Source organism: Manis javanica, chromosome 11 (assembly GCF_040802235.1).
Source record: "Manis javanica isolate MJ-LG chromosome 11, MJ_LKY, whole genome shotgun sequence".
Classification (NCBI taxonomy): domain Eukaryota; kingdom Metazoa; phylum Chordata; class Mammalia; order Pholidota; family Manidae; genus Manis; species Manis javanica.
Window position 1 is genome coordinate 11,914,105 of NC_133166.1, and position 20,212 is coordinate 11,934,316.

Genomic DNA, 20,212 nt, shown 5'->3' on the forward strand with positions numbered 1-20,212 from the left:
CAACCAGTCTTCAGTATATCACTTAAACACCAAGAAAGCATCTGGGGCATTTGGATGATTGTGTGGCATTTCTTCTTTTGTGCTTTTATTTATGGTTAAAGAAACCATATTAAGCTTTCATCAGCAAATTAGAATAAAGCTTGAAGTTCCTTCCAGACGAATTGAGACAGGAAGAGGGTGTGAAATCATTACTACCTTGAGCTGAGTACCAGACAGTGATTCCTCTTGGCAGAATTAGTCTGTGCAGATCTGGGTGACTCCTGGTGCCTGTGTAGCTCTCACACAGGACTGGACAGGACAAAGTTCAGCTACTTGCATGTTTGTTTCATTCAATAAGCAGAGAGCAAGTTTCTTTTCTACAAAGGGTCTTTACCTCTTGGTGCAGTAACTCTGACAATGGCTAAGCTTTTTTCATTAAGATGCAATTGGTGGCATCTCAAAATAAAAACCCAGAAAGAGAACTTTCTCTATCAGACTGTTAAAGAAAAGCATGAGACCTAAACATAAATCTAAAATGAATATAATTTGAAACCTCCTTTTTTACAAAGCACTGCTGTGATTTTTTTTGAACGACCTACATTTTGTAATCTACTTTTCGCATGAAGGGTCATCTCCATGATTCCGAAGAACTTTCGTAGCAGCAGTTGATTTAAATGCTGAGTTTATATTTTGGAAACATGCCCAAGAGTCCTGAGGTAGGAGATTTGCTTTTAACCAGTAATGATCACATGCTGTTCCATGCTCTGTTACTAAATAATTCCCGTGCCTTCTCGTAGCCATGGAAACCTGCAATGGTCCCGTAATTGCCCTAAGCTGCGAACTGGTCTCTCTATTCTAGGTCTCTCCTCTTCAGCCTATCACACTGCTGTCCAAATGATTTTTCTGTGAGATGAGTATGGCATGCCGGTCCCTATTTTATACTTCATAAATCCCAAACTTTGCTGTCCGTGTCACTTGAAGCTCTTATATGTGGCCCAGTCCAGAGCCTGGAGTCCTGTCAGGCTTGCCCATGTTCTAGACTCCCTTTCGTCTGTACTCCTCTCCTACCTTGCTCTTTCACACTCTTTTCTCATGCTTTCTTATGTCTCTCATCTTCTCTTTTTCTTCTTGGTAACCTTTCCACTGGTCTCTGAAAAACCAATTCAAATGCCACTTCTTGTATGAGGTCTTTGCTGGCACCCCAAATGGAGTAGTTACCTCATTTTCTGTATCCCCATAGTAAAAATACTAGGTACACAGATGTTAAATTGATTTTATGGCATCTTTAACCTTTCCCTCTTCAGTGACTCCTTCCTTTTATTTTGCAAATATGACTGAATCTTTCCTATTCTAAAGATGTAAAATCTCTCTACGTCTTTTTCTCCTCTAAGCTACATTATTATACGCACTCCCATAATCACCTAATTTCTTGAAAGAAGAAGAAAGTCTGTGTTGTCATCTCTTTAGAAAATTAATATGCATTAGATGGGAACAAATAGTGTTTTGGAGTCAAATACATTTAGAAAATACTGGGTTAATCAACACTAAGCAGGTTTCTTTGTTAGAGGATTGCTTGGTCTTTAATATGTGATTGCCACCAAAGGGGTGCTTCCTAACTCACTCAGTTGTAGGGAGAATCTCAGAAGATGACTTCCATCGATTTCCACCTGCTTCCTTCTGCTTTCTCACTGCTCATATTTTACCTCAGGGAATTCTGGCTTACGCCTACATCGTATACCTTAAACCAGGCTCACTAAGGTTACCATGATTCACAGATTTCTCAAGTTGCTGGGTTTTAGTCTTGAATGCTCTGAGCGCTTTAAAATTATTGCTGTCTGGGCCCCATCCCCCTCTTTCTGATTTAATTGATTATGGATGCAACCTAGGAATGGGGACTTATAAATCCTTCCCAGGTAATTCTAAGGACAGCCAAGGTTAAGAACCATTTCCCATTGTCTCAAGCTGTTTATTCTTTAATTCATCTTAAGTAAGTGCTGAGGATAAAGGAATAAATAAGACATGGTCTTCTCCCTAATGAATCTTAGGGTATAGTAGAGAAAGACAAATACACATGAGATACCAGGTACAAAGCATAGCAATGTTAACATTAAAATTCTTACAGGATAAGGGCAGCACAAACAAAATTATAGTCATTTCAATGTAGGATGGGTAAGAAAGGTTTTGTGGAGAAATTCCCTTCGAGGTGGGTGTTTTTCAGGCGTGCAAGAGTGCTATTTGGGTCATTGTAGGTGGGAGAGTGGCCAGCATGGTGAAGGTGAGTGTGACAGGACGGTCGTTGCGAGAATTGCTGCAGTATGTCAGAACTGCTGCTAAGGTGGCGGGGAGCGTGAAAGGTAACACTGGAGATGTAAATGGGCCTTCATGCTGAGGTGTTTTGTACAGCACTAAATATAAATGGTAGACTGTGTTGTGAGATAAATGAGGAAGGGTTATGGGGTTTGAATCAAAGAGTGGCTTGGTCCAATTTGCATCTTTGAGTTGTCACATCAACTTCTCCCCAATATTTACCCATCAGGAGCAGGTCCATGTCTTAAATATCTCTATGCCCCTAACATCCATCACAGGCTTTAAATCTCAGGGCTTATTTGGTTAATTAACGCATACTCTCTCCCCAGAGATTGACTGTGTGCTCAGTGAGAGAGGGACTTCAGCGTTATTCACAGCCTTAAAATCCTTGGGGTATTTGAGTCGAGATGCAGCATCCACTGAATGGACACAACAACAGTGTAAAGCTAGCAGATGCCCTCATCTGTTAAAGTACAGTACTTTGCCAGTGGCTTAAATCACAGAGTTTGTAATTCTATTTTTATTTCTTATTTTTCCCCTACACAGCATCACCTCCCATCCCCAGAAAACAGAAAGCAAATATTTACAAAACATTGTTTTAAATTTTGTTATTCTGGTTACTGTCAGATTGGTTAATCAGTATGTATTTACTGTCTGCCTATTCTGTTCCAAAGCACGAAGTCCTACGCTGTTAGGAATTTTTAAAAATTCAAGATATGTCTCCTAATCTCAGATCTTATCTAATTGGGAGAAAAGAAGTATCAAGCATGAATGACAGCATAAGAACATAGAAAAAGAAATGCACAAAGTATCTGAAGATTTTGGAGAAGAATGGATCTCTTGGGACTTGCTGAGCAGCAATCATCGTGGCAAACTTTCTGCTGTCACCGCATTTAGATGGTATTCGGAAGCTGATCCCAGTTGGACACTGTTCATTATGCACTCATTACTGTTGGCCCCGCAGTGATTGTTCTGTGTGACAGCAAGTGTAAATGCACACCTGGATGCTGACCTTGACCTTCCAAGGGGGAGGAGAGGGACTCTATTCAAGTTGCCATATCAAGGTTTTTCCCGTTTCCTAAGATAATATTTAGGGCTGAACTTTTCCATGCTTGGAAGAATTTTGTATACATATTAAAGGTAGATGAAAAATCATATGCTTCAGCTAGTTAACACTGCAATACTTGTCTTATATATTATGGAAATATGGGGAAATACCTCAAGTGAAATGTATGGGAAGAGGTGAGTTTTAAAAACAAATTCCCTCTTTATAGTTTGTATCCATGTACATCTGGTCATTTTGAGAGTTGTTTGAACAACATTATAGGGCTTTAGTGGTGCACAAAACCCTGTGTCATGACCTAATGTGACAGAGATAATTAAGACATATTCCCTGTCCTCAAAGGGTTCAGAATTCAGAGGGGAAGGTATATAGATAATTATAGAACAAATTGATGCATGTTACAATAGAAAAATGTGTAAATGGTAAGAATCTCCACACATAAAATCAGGGCACATTAAATATCCTATTTCCTTATTTTCATTTCTGATTTGTAGCCCTCAGTTCTGCTTAGGAGAATTCTAGACTTCTAACGCTTCTAGGATAATTGTTATTCTCCTCCCATTCCCCAGACTTTCAGAGGACTGACTTTTTTTATAGGACTGAGCCTCTTGGGTGATTAGTTAACACTGTGCGTCGGCTCCCAGGATCACATGAATGCAGTGCTTGAAGCTCTGTGGTCCCTGCAGATCCTGTGCCCTTCTGCCTCCCTGACACACAGGGGGCATGGAAGGTGTGGGTGAACCTGGGTATCTCGCTCTCCAAGATTTGGCTTGTCTATAGGCACCTCACAAATATTTCTGTAGGTTTGCCCTCTCTCAGACCCTCAGACACCTATTTTCTTCTCAAATTCCCACAGCTTCCCCTACCCACTCCCCAGAATCTCAAAGATATGCTCCCTTTCTCCTCTACCTTTTACTCACAACACATACAACCTTTCTACTCCATCTCCAAAGCCAGGACACTGGGAGTAGTTCTTTCAAGGGACATCTGAACCTATAATTTCAGGGTGATTCTAAAGTCAGCCTTGTCAGAATCAGAAGCACCAAATAAAGCGTGGTTACCTGTTTGAAATTAGGGAGAAAGAAAAAGTAGTAGTGTATACATAATATTCTAGCGACCCTGCTACCACCACAGCCATAGCAGGAGTATAAGAGAGTGTGTGATTCCTTCTAAAAATGAGGGGTTAGGGAAGGTGAAGAAAGGACGTGTCATTTGGGTGAGTTTGGGAGGATTATTAGGAGTTGCTAGATGGTTATGCTGGGCCACACGGACTGAGGGAATGGAACTCCATATTCCTATTCTCTTTATCTCCAGTGTATACCAGGTACGCAGTGAACATTAGTTGAGTGGAGAGGTGGAATTGTGAGATGCCGTTCAGGGAACAGCGATAGGGTTGGTGAGCCTGAAACAGCGTGTGCGAGGAATTGGGGGAAATGAAGCTGGGATTAGGGATTCCCATAAGCAGCGTGGCTATGTAGGTCACCCTTAAATATTTGGACTGTATTTTGTAGGCAGTAGGGGATACAGGGGCTTGTGAAGCAGAGGAGTAATGTTATGAGAAGGGAGTGCAGGGCACACCTCAGAGAGAGTGCACGTTTTCCCAGACCACCGCGGGAAAGTGGGTATCATAATGAGGGAATATCACAGTAAAGTGAGTCCAGTGAATTTTTTAGTTTCCAAGTGCCTGTGAAAGTTGTGTTTACATTGTACCATAGTCTGTTAAGCATGCAGTAGCATTATGCCTACAAAAAACAATGTACGTACCTTAATCTAAAAATACTCTACTGCTTAAAAAATAACATCATCTGAGCTTTCACTGAATTGTAATCACTGATCACAGAGCCCCATGACAACTCGTAGTGAAAAAGTTTGAAATAAATATTGTGAGAATTACCGAACTGTGACACAAAGACACAATGTGAGCAGACGCTGTTGGAAAAATGGCAGCAACAGCCTTGCCTGATGCAGGGTCACCAAAACCTCCAATTAGTAAAAAGTGCAGGATCTGTGAAGCTCAACAAAGCAGAGAACAGTAAAGGGAGGTGTGCCTCTAACTGAGAGTCCAGCTGTGAAGCGGTGGCCGTGTCTCACGTGAGCTGTGAGAAGGGTATGAGGTGCCATCTCCAGGAGAAAACGATGGCAGTTTCTTTACAAAAAGGTAATTGATTTTTCCACAACTCAGAACAGAGAAAAGAAGCAAAGATCAGGTAACACGGTGGACTAGATTTCCATGGGGTTTTTTAGCTTTGTAGAAGTGGAAGCAAATCCTAAGAGATTTCGCCGAATATCGCAGGAGGGAGGCTGGCCCAGGAATGAACCTGGCCACTCAGTAAGGTTTGGAGTTTGGAGCAAGTCAGCTGTCAGATACACTGGGGGGCAGGCATGGCGAGAACTGTATTTTTAAAGACCAGGAAAAAAACATCTGTTAAAACTCCTGTCTAGCGTAAATATATTTTGTTTTTTGTGAAGTGAAACTTAGGAGAAAATATAAAAGTTGTGAAGAAAAACAACTATATAGTAGGTTATGCGTGCCATGAGGCTTAACTTACTGTTTTAGTAGTAAATAAATAGCCAATTCAATAAACTCTACCCACTCTTTGTCATTTTTCAGAATATATAATTTATACGTTGTTAAAAGTCTTATTTTATAAAATGACTTCTGCAGGATGTGTGAGATGTGTCCATGGAAATGTTGGCTCAGGGAACACGGTGATGTGAACCAGGCATGAGGGTGTAATGATGTAATAAGGAGAGTACTGAGTACCTTCTTCTCATCAGAGGTCCTCCCATAAAATATCTACAAGTTTGAGAAATGAACATAATCAGTGACAGTAAGACAGAGCTCCTTTCTCAGTGCAGCCAGAACACATAAGCCAAAAATAAATGAAGTCTGGATGTGCACTAAAACCAGGCGAGAGATTCTGGAATATTACAATTTTACCCACACTACCTCTTAAGATTATTATGGGGAGTTAATGAGTAAATTATTTATAAACACTTTAGAAACTGCCTGGCACATAGTATATGTATTTGTTAACTATATGGAGACTTAACATATGATAGAAATGGCTAGAGAACATTGAAGAAAGGAAGACCAACTAATAAACAGGGACAATGTATATAATATAAAAAATTAAATTGATAACTTACATCAGGCATACAAATAAACAAAATATTGGTTCAGTACATAAATGGAAAGGTTTTAAATATTTTACAAGAAAATATTAGAGAATATCATTATGACTGAAAGAAAAAGAGGGGATGCGAACTCAGCAGTCCAAGCAGGTTTATTGCTGAACCTGAGAGGGACCCCTCTGTCCTAGCCAGCAGAACAAAGGAAAGAGGGTCTCTAACAGGCCAAGAGGCTTTTTATGGCCAGGGTTTTTGCCAGACTCTTTGAGGGGAGGGGCCAGGGAAAAGGTGTGCTTGTGACTTGCTGACGTGTCCTTTGGAGAATGCTTGTAGCCTAGGTAAGATGACACCTAGGTCTCTCTGAGATGGTGGGTGGGCTTATTCGAAAGGTGGTACTCAGGTCTGGATTCTATCAATGACCCTATCTTCAGGAATGTGTTGTAAACAAAACAGAGACCCATAAGTGAAAAGATCATTGAACTCAATTACATTAAAGAAATTCTGTTTATCAAAAGATATCACAAGGAAAAGGAAAGGTCAAATCCCCAAATTAGAGAGTATTTGCAACATAAATAGCCAAAGCCAACAAAGGATTTTATCAAAAAATATATAAATGATTCTTATATGTCAATAAAATTAAGAATTCAACAGAAAAAATGGTCGCGACGCATCATCAAACCTTTCAAAAGGGAAGGTAAACAAAAAATGAATAAACAGAAGATACTAAACCTCATAATAATAAAGGAATCTAAATTAAGCCCAATTACACATTATAGCCAATTATGTAAGCACAACATAGGAAGCCTGACATTGTCAAATGGTATTGAAGTGGTTTCTTATACACTACTGGTGGATACAATAATTTTGGGAACCCAAATGACAGTATTTTATAACACTGAAATTATGATTTAGCTCTTCTATTCCTAGTTATATACCCTAGAGAATAACAAGAGGGTACAAATACAATTTATGGTCTGTTCACAAAAAGGAATGATATGACAGAGCAATACACATGAATGAACATGATGAGTCTTTTGAAACAATGTTGAGAGGGAAAACCAAGTCAAAGAAAACTACATAGTATAACATTTGCATGAAGCTCAGAAACAAGCAAATCTGAACAGGTTTTGGGGTAGAGTCACATATAACTGCTTAAACTATAAAATGATAAAAGGAGCACTGAAAAAATTAGGTGAGCTGTTGGCGCATAAGAGATACAGAAACACAGGATTGATAGCAGAGAGCATACGAAAGTCTTTATCATATTCTAGTTTTAAAATTGGTGTTTATTTCATTACTATGCTTCCAAACTTCCTTTTACATTACATGTACTCCTTTGTATATATCAAGCATCATATTAAGTTGCATAACCTTAGGGTACATGTTAAGTTAGAAAGTTTTTCTTTCAGACTTAACCCTTAAACCAAAGATGGACCTATAAGGATTCCTCTGTTCATTGCACTGGTGTTGCCTGAAAGAGGACTTGAGTTATACTTTGAAGAGACAACAGAAATGAAATGCAACTTTTCCAAACAAAGCAGTTGTTCATAGTGACATATCTTCTGCATCTGTGATAGCAGATGCTTTAAAAAGCAGCAGATAGAGGGAGCAGTAGTGGGTGGAATGAGAAGCAAATGCTTATTCATATGTTGTCCTGTGAAGCAGACCTATCCACGCTTCTTTCAGATAAACTTAAGAACAATCGAATCTTAGTTAGAATTGAAATATCTGAGACTTCTGAATTGTCATTAATAGGAGTTGCCACTATAGCTATTTTCTGAGTATTTCAATGATGAAATGAAGCATAAAATCATAAAATCATCAGGCTAGAGCAGACCTTTCAAGGAAGCCTGGAGTTCGTATCTCTCTTTCATTGGGTCATATGTAAGCAAAACCATAAAATTTTACATTCTTTACTCTTGACAACCACTGATGTTAGGTAGCTCCTTTAGGAAGAAGGAAATAGAGTTAGGAGGACACCTGGCCCTTAGCTGAACTGCTTACAGCAAATGCACATGCATGCTTGTCCTAACGAACAACTACTTCTAGGAAGAGATATGCTATGATCACTCCAGATCAGAACCACTTCCTTGTCTTATAAACCTTGTGTCTAAACTCAATCCCTCTTTCTGCCATTAAAGACTTTTACCTTCTCTCTCGATCTTACAGAAGAGAACAACTAGTCTCATAATTTATGAAACATCCTTTCCTACAATTGGATGATTGTAAAATCACCCTTCAGTTTTTTATGATTCACTGATAGACACATAGATACAGTTATAGATGTTGATATAGATATGGATACATACAATTCAGACCTGGTCCTTCATTCACTGCCACCATATAATTATAGTTCTAGTTCCTTAATTTTATTTACTTTTACTTTGGATAACACTAATTCCTCCAACTTTCTTTTTTGTATCTTATCTTTGCCCCCTCCAAGCCTAGTATGATTTTTATCCCTGCAAGTCAAGTCCCTGATAAATTTAATGTGTCTTCTTAAAATATAATTCTCATTGCATTGCTGTTTTACATCAAGAGCCCAAATGTTTGTCCAATCAAGATCAGTTTCTCAGACTGGTTTAAAGCTGTGGTTCATCTCAACTAGCTTTCTCTTGCGTGCCTTTTCCCTCTCAACAGACAGACCTAAGTTTGAAGCATGGTCCTACTGCCTTCTAAGTGTTCACCAGTTATGCAACTCAGAGCCCCAGTTTCTTTATTGGTAAACGTGAACATTAAATACATGTTGATTTTTTTAAAGCTGCCTCCATTGAACAGATAGCTAAATTCCTTTTTTAAATTAGTTAAAAGAATTTCTTTAGTTAATTATAGCTATGGTATGAAAGATATTACAAAATTGAAATAGTAATACCTATCACATTTTAAAGATCAAATTAGATTTGAAAAATAGCAGAATTGTCCCACAGTAGGTGCTCAGTAAACATTATGTATTTATGAAATCTTCCTTCTTCCTCCCTTTAGGGGAAAAGGAATATTGGCTTAAGGCTGGAGGAGTAATCATGATAAGAATGACTCACAGAGGAAATAAATATAGTACACGGTGATGAGATTTTCCTTTTGTAAGAAAGGACTGGCTGCATAAGGAGAATGCAGGGCAGAAAACCTGACTGTAAGCCTTGCAAAGATGGAATGCCCTTTGCATTCATGTCACGATTTACATAATGGGTCTAAGAAGTGGAAGGTTTCTTATTGAAAAAAAGACCTCAAACTTCTCACAGTTGTTTGCTGCAATGCCACTTCTGTTCATTAAGCAATTGTGAAAGGAAATAAAAAGCCAGGTTCTACCACCGTATGATTGAGGTCATTGTATGTAAACACAGAGGATGGCCTTCCCATGCTTTTCTGAAACTGAAGAGCTTCATTAACTGGTTTTAGGACTTTTAATATCCTTTTTTTGTCAACTGAAACTTTATTACTTTGTGATAAATAAGTGCAGAATTTTCTTAACATTCAGGCTCCCTGATGGTAAAAGGAATTGTTTTTTACACTTTTTATAATATGTATTTTGAAGGCAGCAGGTAACAGCTAAATACAAAAGAAACATCTGACCTCTTAGCTAGTGACTCCTAAAGTGAATTCAAAATCTGTGAATGACTTGTATTACGTAGAGTAAGAATGAAATTGTAACCCAAGTACTATATTTGCTCCAAAGGAACTATAAAGTCCAAATAGCTTGCTGTTTCTTTCCACATTTCATTGTTGCAACAGGCATTCTTTCAGACTTTTCAAAATAGAAGCTGAGTGAGAGCTCAGCACAGCTTGCTGCCTTTTAATCTCAGCAAGGAGGTGTGTCACATTCTTCTAAGCTGACCTCTTGAATGGGCTGTTCACCAGGACCCAAATCACACAGGGCCTGTGAACTGCTTTAGTGCAGTCTTGTTTAAATGTTTCCACCAAAGAACCAAAGACAGGGGGTTTCTATACACATGTCTCAGGGGTCTGTGGATGTAGCATGAGGCTGAGATTGTAGGTGCAAATCAAAGAGCCAGCAATTTGTTTGGAAACTGCTTTTTTTTTCTCCCCTAAAAATCCATGCAGACTTTACATTCCAGACCTTAGGATATTCATATTTGTTTAATATATATATATGTATATTTTCTACATCTTTAGTAGGTTTATGATCCAGGAAAATGTCTGTGGTGTCATGAAACCCCTGGCCTATTACTGCAAATCCCTGGTACAGCAGAAGGAAATAAGCAACTGATAGATTACTGAGGAGCTCAGGTGCTCATAGCATTTCTTCATTCCCATCTCTAACGCAGTTCTTCTCTTGAGTTCCGGAAGTTTGAAAATAAAACATCTTCACCTTGCTACTATAGGCCCTCGAATTTTCCATGTATAAAACTTGCTCAGCATCATTCCCTTCTTCTTGTACTCATTCTCATGGTGAGTGGCACCTTCCAGGCACTCAGATGCTTAAGCCAGAAACTTGGGAGTCATCCCAGACATCTCGTTCTCCATCAGCCCCCACATCCCGTCAACCACCAAGTCCTGTCAATTATGCCTCCATCTGGTAATCTCTTTCTGGGCTGACATTAAATGAATGTAGTCCTTTCTCATCTTTGCCTGAATTATTATTACAGGGATAATTTACCTGGTCCCTCTGCCCCCTTGCCTACCCTCCTAATATATCCCTAGTTTATGGCTGATATATGATATATGATATAATCTATATGATATTTGACATAGATTACTATACTATTACTATATGATATAATCCAAGTTCCTCAGCATGTCCCAACCATATCCCACATGGTCTGTTCCTGCATCTGTATCACCACTTCCATATTCACTTCATCAGCCTCCCTGTATTCCTGCCATACTCTAGCAACATATTCCTAGGATTTCCACACTAGCTATTCTTCCCATGTTTCCGGGCCTTTGCACAAATACCCTATTCTTGGAATAGCCTTCCTCCCTCCTCTCTTCTCCATGTGGTTAATTACTACCCATCTATGATTATAGTTTAATGATGGAACTGCTGAGAATATTTCCCCCTTTAACAAAGATCCCAGCATTTCTTTTTTTCTGCCACTTCTAATAGGAAACCATATAAACTTTTTGGTAGCGTATATGGATTTTTGAATGAAAGTGGAATTGGTTAAGTTCTTACCAGAAAATTGTATTTCACCTTTAATATGTGAATAATGCAGGTTAGTGTCTTTTTAATGGTATTATACTTGTCTTTTTGAGAATGTACCTCTAAAAATATAATTTAAATCTACATAAAATGTCTGACATATACATCATTTAAAAGAAAAAAAATGCCAACAGCCAAGAATAGTATTGTCCAGAAAGTTTCCCTGTCTTTGTCTCCATTTATCTTATCTCATAGATTATCTCATCTATGCTTATAAAATACTCCAGGGTTACTTACCATATAGCCCTTACTCCCTGAATTGTAATTGTTTCTTTCTGTTCCCCCACTGGACTTGACAGCATAGATTGAATTCCATGTCTGTGCTCAAGCCTGTCTGGTACTGCACATAGTAGGTGTTGAAATAAGAAAATAAGAAATAAGAAAAAACCTTTTCTCTATGTGAGTGAAAAGATAGATGGATCTGCAGGAGAGCTACCTGTTAATAGTCTTTAATGGGCAGTTCCTATAGTCATACCACCATGATTAGTACTAAAGAAAGGTCATGAGATCCTTATTTATACTCTTGGAGGCTAAGTCTAGGTGAGTAGAAAATACACACGCACACACACACATAGACACACACACACAGTTCAATAATAATGCAAAGTATATTTGAAAACTAATGAGAAAGGTATGGGCAACAAGTATATCTGTGATACTAAGCAACTCAAACAGAGTTTAACATTGTAAGCATATATATAAGAATGAGATACAAAAAATGCATGTAGATTCTTTGTAACGTTTTCAGAAATGAATCAATTATTTAATAATAGACAAATTATCACAATTAGTCAGAACTGATCAATTCAGTCTTTCACTGTCTGCCTACTACACCCATTTCAAAGAGTCCAGGAATTTCCTTACCTTTGTGCTCATGCTCTTCTCTCTCCCTAATTATCTTTTGGTGTTAATAAGACCTCACTGAGTGACTACAACATGTTGGACTCTCAGGTTGGTGCTTACCAAGACACTGTTTATGTATATAACTTACCCTTTTTCTCTGCCTGGAAAACCCTTCAAAGCTCATCTTAATTATCTCCTCCTCCATGAAGCATTTTTTGATTCCTAGTGCAGAACTAATCTGTTCCACTTTTTCAAGATTTCACAACTTTATGAGGATCTCTTTCCATTAAACTAGAGATGGCAGATAGAATCCATTCATTTACTTATTCAAGAGATAGGTAGGTAGGTAGATAAGCATCTTCTGTGTGCCAGACACTGATGCTACATTAGTGAACAAAACAGATGATTCTTGTACTTGGGGAGGGCAGAGAGTACACAATAGCCATAATTAAAAAGTGAATTGTATAGCACAGCAGAATGATATGTGCTATTAATAAGGATTGTGTGGGGGAAAGGTGCTGTGTAGTTTAAATAGATCACAGTAGGCCTCATTGAGAAAGCGACATCTGAGAAAAAAGACTTGAAGAGAGGGAGTGAGCTGTGTGAGAATGACTTTTCAGGCAGTGGGAACAGTTCTGAGGCAAGGAGTATGTAAGTTTTGCTTTATCCTTGAGATTCTAACTGGTTATAGGATAACAGAAATCATCTCAAGTCTCGAGAAACCTGTATGGTTTGTGGGAGAAAAGTACATGAACCACAGATACGTACCAGTTAATGTGAAAGGTGCTCAAGGGGCTTGTGCATAGAGTCTTGCAGAGGGAGTTACTCCACTTGACCTAGCCTGGGAGTTATGGGATAGTACAAAGCTTCCTGCAGGAGCTTGTCTGAACTGAGTCATGATGAATAGGAGGTAACTAAGAAAAGAATGGTTGGGGGAGGGGTGGAGAGTGTGTGCTGCTCTGTGAGAGGGGGTGGGGAGCCATGCAATGAATCGTGTGCATCATCATAAGGAACTAACTATAACTAATTCAATATTGATAAAATGGAGAGTTGTAGGAGGTGAAGCTAGAAATGTGGAGAGGTATGAGATCACAGAGAAGCTTCTACGGACTTTGTATATGTGGAACTCAGATTTTATCCTGCATGAAATGGGACATTAAAGGCGTTTATGAAGCCAATGACAATATTTGGTTAGCTTGCATGGCAGATCACTTCAGTGGCAATGACTAGCAGTGGATTTGAAAGGATCCCAGCTCAGACTAGGGCGGCCAGTTTTAAGAGTGTAGCAGTAGTCCAGGAGAGAGCTATAGGTGGTTCTAACCAGAGAAGTTTTGTAGAGAAGGAGTCAGTGTTGGGGAAGGGGAATCTCAGAGACATATTAACAAGATGTAGCTGGTCAAAGCTGTTGTGAGATTGGCTAGGTGGATGCTGGCTGAGGGTAGAAGAGCAAGCAATAGGAAGACTCAGACAATGCCCAAGTTTCTGATGGAGATGGCGATTCCAGTCACCAAGACGAGAGCACAGGAGCAAGGGCACATTTCGGGGAGGGGGAGGGCTTCCCACTCGGAAAATGCCATAATTGAGAACCAAGAGGAGCAGGCGTGAGGGGATGACCAGCAGGCAGAGCGTAGAGTGCCATGGAATCCCATATGTTACTGGCATAGGAAAGAATGTGCTAACCTGAAGTTTCTTCTAGATGGATTTATCAGTGTTAACATGTCCCTACAGTCATTACAGACAACATTGAAGCCTTGCACAAAGAGTTAAAGGAGCTTTAGCTTGGCTCTAATATTTTTTTATTTTACAAAATATGAAAGTCTAATTGGTAACAGGCTCCCAAAATAGTGAAACTTAAGACACATTTAGATAAAGCCAGAGCCAAAAAGGAAGGGATTAGAAAGGCCAACACTGATACCAATTTGTTAATTTGCCATTGCTATTTAAGAAGTTTAAGGTTTTGTTTTGTTTTGTTTCACTGCTTTAGGGAAACATTAGCTAAGGGAATAATATGTGCCCTGTAACATAAACTCCGCAGTAGTGAGAGTATAGATACCTTTCTCTCATGAAGATACTTTTTGGAGTGCTATCTGCCTTTTCCTAAATCCCAGTCACTTTGTATCTCAGTCAGTTACTCTGCTTCGAGGAAAATGAACCGCATAGAGGGTGCAGGAGCACTGAGTCATGGGTGAAGTGGAGAGAGGAGATATCTGAAGCCTCCGTTCTCAAACTCCTGACTTGCTGTGTTGAGGAAAGAAATTATGCTCCTCCCCGCTCCTCGCTTCCTTTCCTGTGAAATAAAAGAGTTGGTTGAATAGTTGATTAAGTCCCTTCCACGCTATCATATTCTGTCATTTTCTCATCACAGCTGCCTTTAAGAAGACTTCGTAGTTCTTAGTTGTTCATGAGGAGCTTGCGAGTGACTCAGAGTTTGCCGGCCCGGAGCATGAAGACGGACCATTATTGCAAGCTACCACTGCCAATAATTCTGACAAAATTCTAGGAGAGATCGGCAGTGCCATAAGAACAACCAGTTTTAGGGACATTTTTTTCTCCCTGCAGTGTTTGATTTTCCTCTGATGTACTAGAGACGAAACATTTGCTCTTATGTTAAAGATTCTTCTCGTGTTCCAACACGATGTTGGTAGTTCTAAGTGCCTGTGGTCTTTCTTTCCCTAAATGATTGTATTTGAGGAAAGGAGGATGTGAAATGTCAGTGGTTCAACATACAGTAACTTTTCCTCTCAGTAGTATTTGAAGTGTAATATCACTTATGACCTGCCAGCCCACCTTAATGTCAGTGGTGCACCTTTTGGGGGATCCCATTTCTTTCAATAAGAAGCAATATAGATTTGTCTAGTGATTGCTAAGTAGCAGTCATTTATTTGCTGTCATATAGTCTTTTTTTGTATTCAAGTGTCACTGTGAATTATTATTAATGCTTTTCTTTAGATCAATTAACTTTTAATTCAATTTTATATAAATACTTTCACTGCAAACTGGCACAAGTTGCTACTTAGTAGGTAACCATAGAAATAGTTAACATTTTTTAAGTAGTTAAAATTAAAGGAAAAAGTCTAATTTAACTCTTAAAATTATCTCAGCCCATTTGTAGTTCACTCACCACATTTTGAGCAACACTGACTGACAGTGGGGTTAGGTATAGGCATTTTTACCAGTTAACTACTGTTGTCCACTGAAAATATAGTGACTTAAGACAACAACCATTTACTTTACTCACAAATCTATCAGGGTCTGAGATTTCACTTCTGCTTGCAAGCCAGTAAGTGAACCTCTACTGTTTCTTGGATGATGAAAGAAGACATGTGACCCTGGGGTCAGAGACAAAGTACTTCATTACTTGTGTCACAAAAAGCATCATGAACACCAGTTGGTATTGGCTTCTCTGGGCCCCTAAGTTCCACTGGGACAACACAGAGGGACCATGTGGATACTGCACGCTCAGTAGTTTTATATGAAAACATGGAACACTGACACTGGGGAATTCACCATTTTTTTTTTAATCATGCGTGCTTTTTGTCCTGGAGGGAAACATTACCTTACCCCTTAAGGTTGCTCACTGCAGAAACAACCTTGAGAAATGACCCAGGTGGAGAGTGATCAGGGCCTTGCATTCTTTGCACACCAGGCCTGAACATGCTGGAGCCAGGAGGAAGGGGACGAGCAGAAGAAGAAGGAGAAAACTACCCAAGCAGGAAATAGTTTACCTGTCAGCCTAAGCCTTGTATTTATGACAAAACAGGTTACTCCTGTCTTTCCATGTACTCCCCTTTATAGTGTAGGCCTATGTGACCGGTAGGAACACAGAGAGCTGGGCTATTTTGAATGTTCATAATTGTGTGTGGCCTCATCTCACTATTAAATAGAAGTGCTAACTGTTCTCTAATTTTAGCACATATCTTTTAAATGTCAAAAGACAGATTTTTCTCCAACCCCCTTTCCTAGTCCTCAAGCTTTGAGTCATGAGGATAACTTCACTCTAAGAAGAAATTGGCAGAAAAGAGTAAGAATAGAATAAAATGCAGAGGAAATGTTTTTGACAAATTAATTTTAAGACATATTTCTAGTCCAGTATCTGGCCAAGTAGGCATCTGAAATATATTTTCTGAACTAAGTTGGTAAGGGGGAGGTAAAAGGAGAAAGATTTCCTAAGAGACAAGAGTAATGGCAATCAAGAAACTGTCACAGGATTCAGGGAAGATCCAGCTCTGAAAACTGACTAGGGATAGATTTTAAGTCTTCCAGAGGATGGGAGGCAAAACCAATGACAGGATGTGGAACCTACTGTGTGGTACTATGTGCCAAGTAGTACCAACTATGTGACACCTACTATGTTCTGGACACTGAAAAACATGGCTGATAGACACAGTGCTATCCTGTCTTTCAAGAATTTCACAATTTAGAGACTAGAGAAAGATGAGAATGAAAGACTGTACTGAAGTGAGATCAGCTCTAAGTCAGAAGGATGCAGTGGGTGCAGCAGGTGAGCACAACTGAGGAGTCTCACTTTGGAAGGGAATCAGAGGCCTTCCTCTAGGAGATGATACCTGAGCTGCATCTTGAATGAGTAAATCAGATAAAGAAGTGCAAAGAGAACAATATAATCAATGAAAAGGAGGCATGAAACTACAAGGTGACAGGGTTGGGGAGTTATGAGTAATTTTGATATATTTGGAGGCTGGAAAGTTAGGTAGGGGCTTGTTCTGGAAGACCTATGTACCATGATATAGAATCTATCTTTGTTCTACAAATACAGATTAAAAAGCCTCCAATGAATTTTTCGGTCATTAATTAATTGAAATCCATCCTTCCATACACTCATGCATCCACCCATCTAACCACCACTCCTATGTCATCCATAAGTGAATTGAAAACACAGGTGTCAGCACAAATGTTTCGTTAGGATTAGACACTGCTACCAATTGACAGGAACCCAAAATAGCAGTAGCTTAATGAATGTAACTTTCTCACAGGAAAGCCCAGGTATTCAGTCAAGGGATAGGCTGCTTCACAGTGTCAGTGATCCAGTCTTTTCCCCTCCTGCTGATCCACCATAGATGGCCTCAATCTTAAGTCAAGGTGGAAAGACAAAAAGGAATTGGAAAAGGATGCATAAACACTGTGTCTTAAGGAATGTTCCCAGGATCTGTCACAAAGCACATCTGCTTACGTTCCATTGGTCAAAACTTATCATTTGTCCTTGTGTAGCTGCAAGGGAAGCTGTGAAATATAACCTTATTCTATGACAGTAATGAGTAACAAGCCTTATTCTATAGCAGTTATGAAAGATAAGTAGGAATTCATAAAAGAGTCATCACTTATTTATGGGCAGATTTTTTTTTTTGATGTGACACAACAGTTAAGGCTTCTTTTGAATCCCAATTAAGCAATATGGCCCCTTTTCTCAGGGAACCTCAATCTACCTTGTCCTATTAACAATCCTTTGAAGATTGTTCTTTTACTTTCTAGGATTGTCTGAGCTTTCTTATAGAAGACATTTTTTCTTAACTTTTATATTCAACTAAAATTTTGAGGTCTTGTTAATGTCTTGTTAACAGAAGAAAAAAAACATATTGTGAGATAACTGGCTAACGTCAGTAGGCCAACCTAATATATTTTATGCAGTTAAGTGATTGAATGGCCATCGATGGCTATATAAGCCTGGAACTGAGAGCCTCAAACCAACAGCAGTCCAGCAACAGTGTTTAATTCCATTTTTCAGATTTAGTAGTTACCCTTTCTTTTAACAGTATCAAGTAGAGCATCTGTCACAGTAAGGGCACGATAAAATAAAGGTGTGTTGAATTGACTTTACTTTTACTCTCTAGCAATGAGATTGAGCACATAAAAAACATACACGTATTATTCCACCATATGTTTATCCAAATTGATTAATTCAGTTAACATTTATTAAGTTCTTAAGGGCTTGCATGATGCTAATTGCTGGGGAGTTATAAAAATGATCGATCAAGTTGCACCCTGTACTTTCAAAGAGCTCATACTATAACAGGAAGGCAGGTGGATACACAACTAATTTTGATAGTTTGTTAAATGCTACACAACACTGAGGATGTAAATAAAGATGTGTTATATCAGCCTGATTGTTGTAAAGAAGCATTACGGAGGATGTAGTACTTAAACTCAGCCTTGACGAATGAGGAGGGATCCACCAAAGAGTTATCAAATGTATAAGGAATTCTTTTAATGTTACATAATACCTAATATCTGTTCTAAATCCTGGCTAAGCAGTACAGCCTCTCTTCTCCAGGAGACTTCATCCTGTGCCATTCTCAACAACAGACTAGTTACCCATTAGTATAATTTGCACCTTGTTTTCTCCCTGCTTAGGGTTATTTGAGTTTCTGTATATACAGAAGAAACCCCTTGCCACCCTCTAGCTATCATAATTATAATCATCGATGAACCGATTATTCAATACCCTCCTTGTGCCTTTTTCCCATTCTTTTTCTATTGTGTTCAATAACATGCATGCATCTAAGTTAAAAGCTACTGTTACCCCCTGCAGCAAGACAATCACCTCATCTTCTTTTCTGAGGTGAAATCAGTTTTTCAGCTGGAGTAAGCATGGCCCTGGAAATGTGTCACTGTTCTTCTCCACTCACCAGCAAGTATTTTCTGTTTCATCACAAAATACTTATGTGTTTCAAGCTTTGAGCAACATCTGAGTTTCCACCAGCTGTGTTTTGCATTGTCCTCATTTTGTATAATTAAGAAAAACAGGAAGCCAATCACTTAAGTAAAGCTGACCCTCTTCATTCTGCAGACCCAAGAAAGGACAGCATCAGGGTTTTTTATAGTACAGTTTTTACAAAATTTATCCTGCAATCCACTTTAAAGTGGAACAAGGTTAGAGGAACTGTGGCAGCCCAGTGGCCTTCCTCTTGACTATAAACAGCTGTGCTTTTCTGAAACTACGCAGTCTGGTTTAACATTCTTCTCTTATATAATTAAGTTTGTCAGATTGTGACAGAGGATTTCCCCTGCCATTTTTTTACACCAACCCAAATCTTGAGGGGCAGGGGGCTTTTTGACCTAGCACTTCAGTCCTCTGTGCACCCAACTTCTTACCTTCTGTTCCCCTCAGCTCATAGATACTTGCAAAGGAGTTTCTAAGGCAGCCCGAGGTTCTCTCTTGGTTTTACTAAAGGTTAAAACCATTAGATGTATGTGAGAAAGGGCTTGTGATTCCCTCTGACTGGAGTTTCATTTTCTTATACAGAAGAGAAAAACAATTATTTCATCATGTAAAATTTCCCCTAGAAACAATAGTTATGTTAGGGGTCAGCAGTACTCAATTAGGTTAAATATTTATGAAGAAGGTCATACTTATTTATCACTATGGTCAGTATGGAGGATGTAAAGATAATTAAAATGTAGCCCCTGCTTTCAAGGAGTTCATGGGATTATAGGGGAAGTTGACGGGAGTACAATTCAATAGAATTCATAGTAATATGTTACAAGATCTGGGCCTTGTTCTCATAAGCACCTGGTTTGTGATTAGACTCATCTCCTACATGCAGAAATTTGAGCTACAATGTCAGTGCCTGTCATGTGACCCTTCCTAGTGACTGTGAGCAATGATCACACATTCATTCAACAAACACGGGTTGAGCAGATACTATGTTCAAGGCATCGTGCTGGTTTTCTCAGGGTTGGAAATCCTTCATGGCAGTGTTCTCTGTGCCTCA

At 39.0% G+C, this 20,212-nt stretch overlaps 1 protein-coding gene across 8 annotated transcripts in view; it reads left to right on the forward strand.

Annotated features, from left to right (window-relative positions):
* The window catches only part of DLG2 (discs large MAGUK scaffold protein 2), a 1,871,010-nt gene that overhangs the window by 932,113 nt on the left and 918,685 nt on the right, over positions 1-20,212 (forward strand). The window lies entirely within an intron of this gene.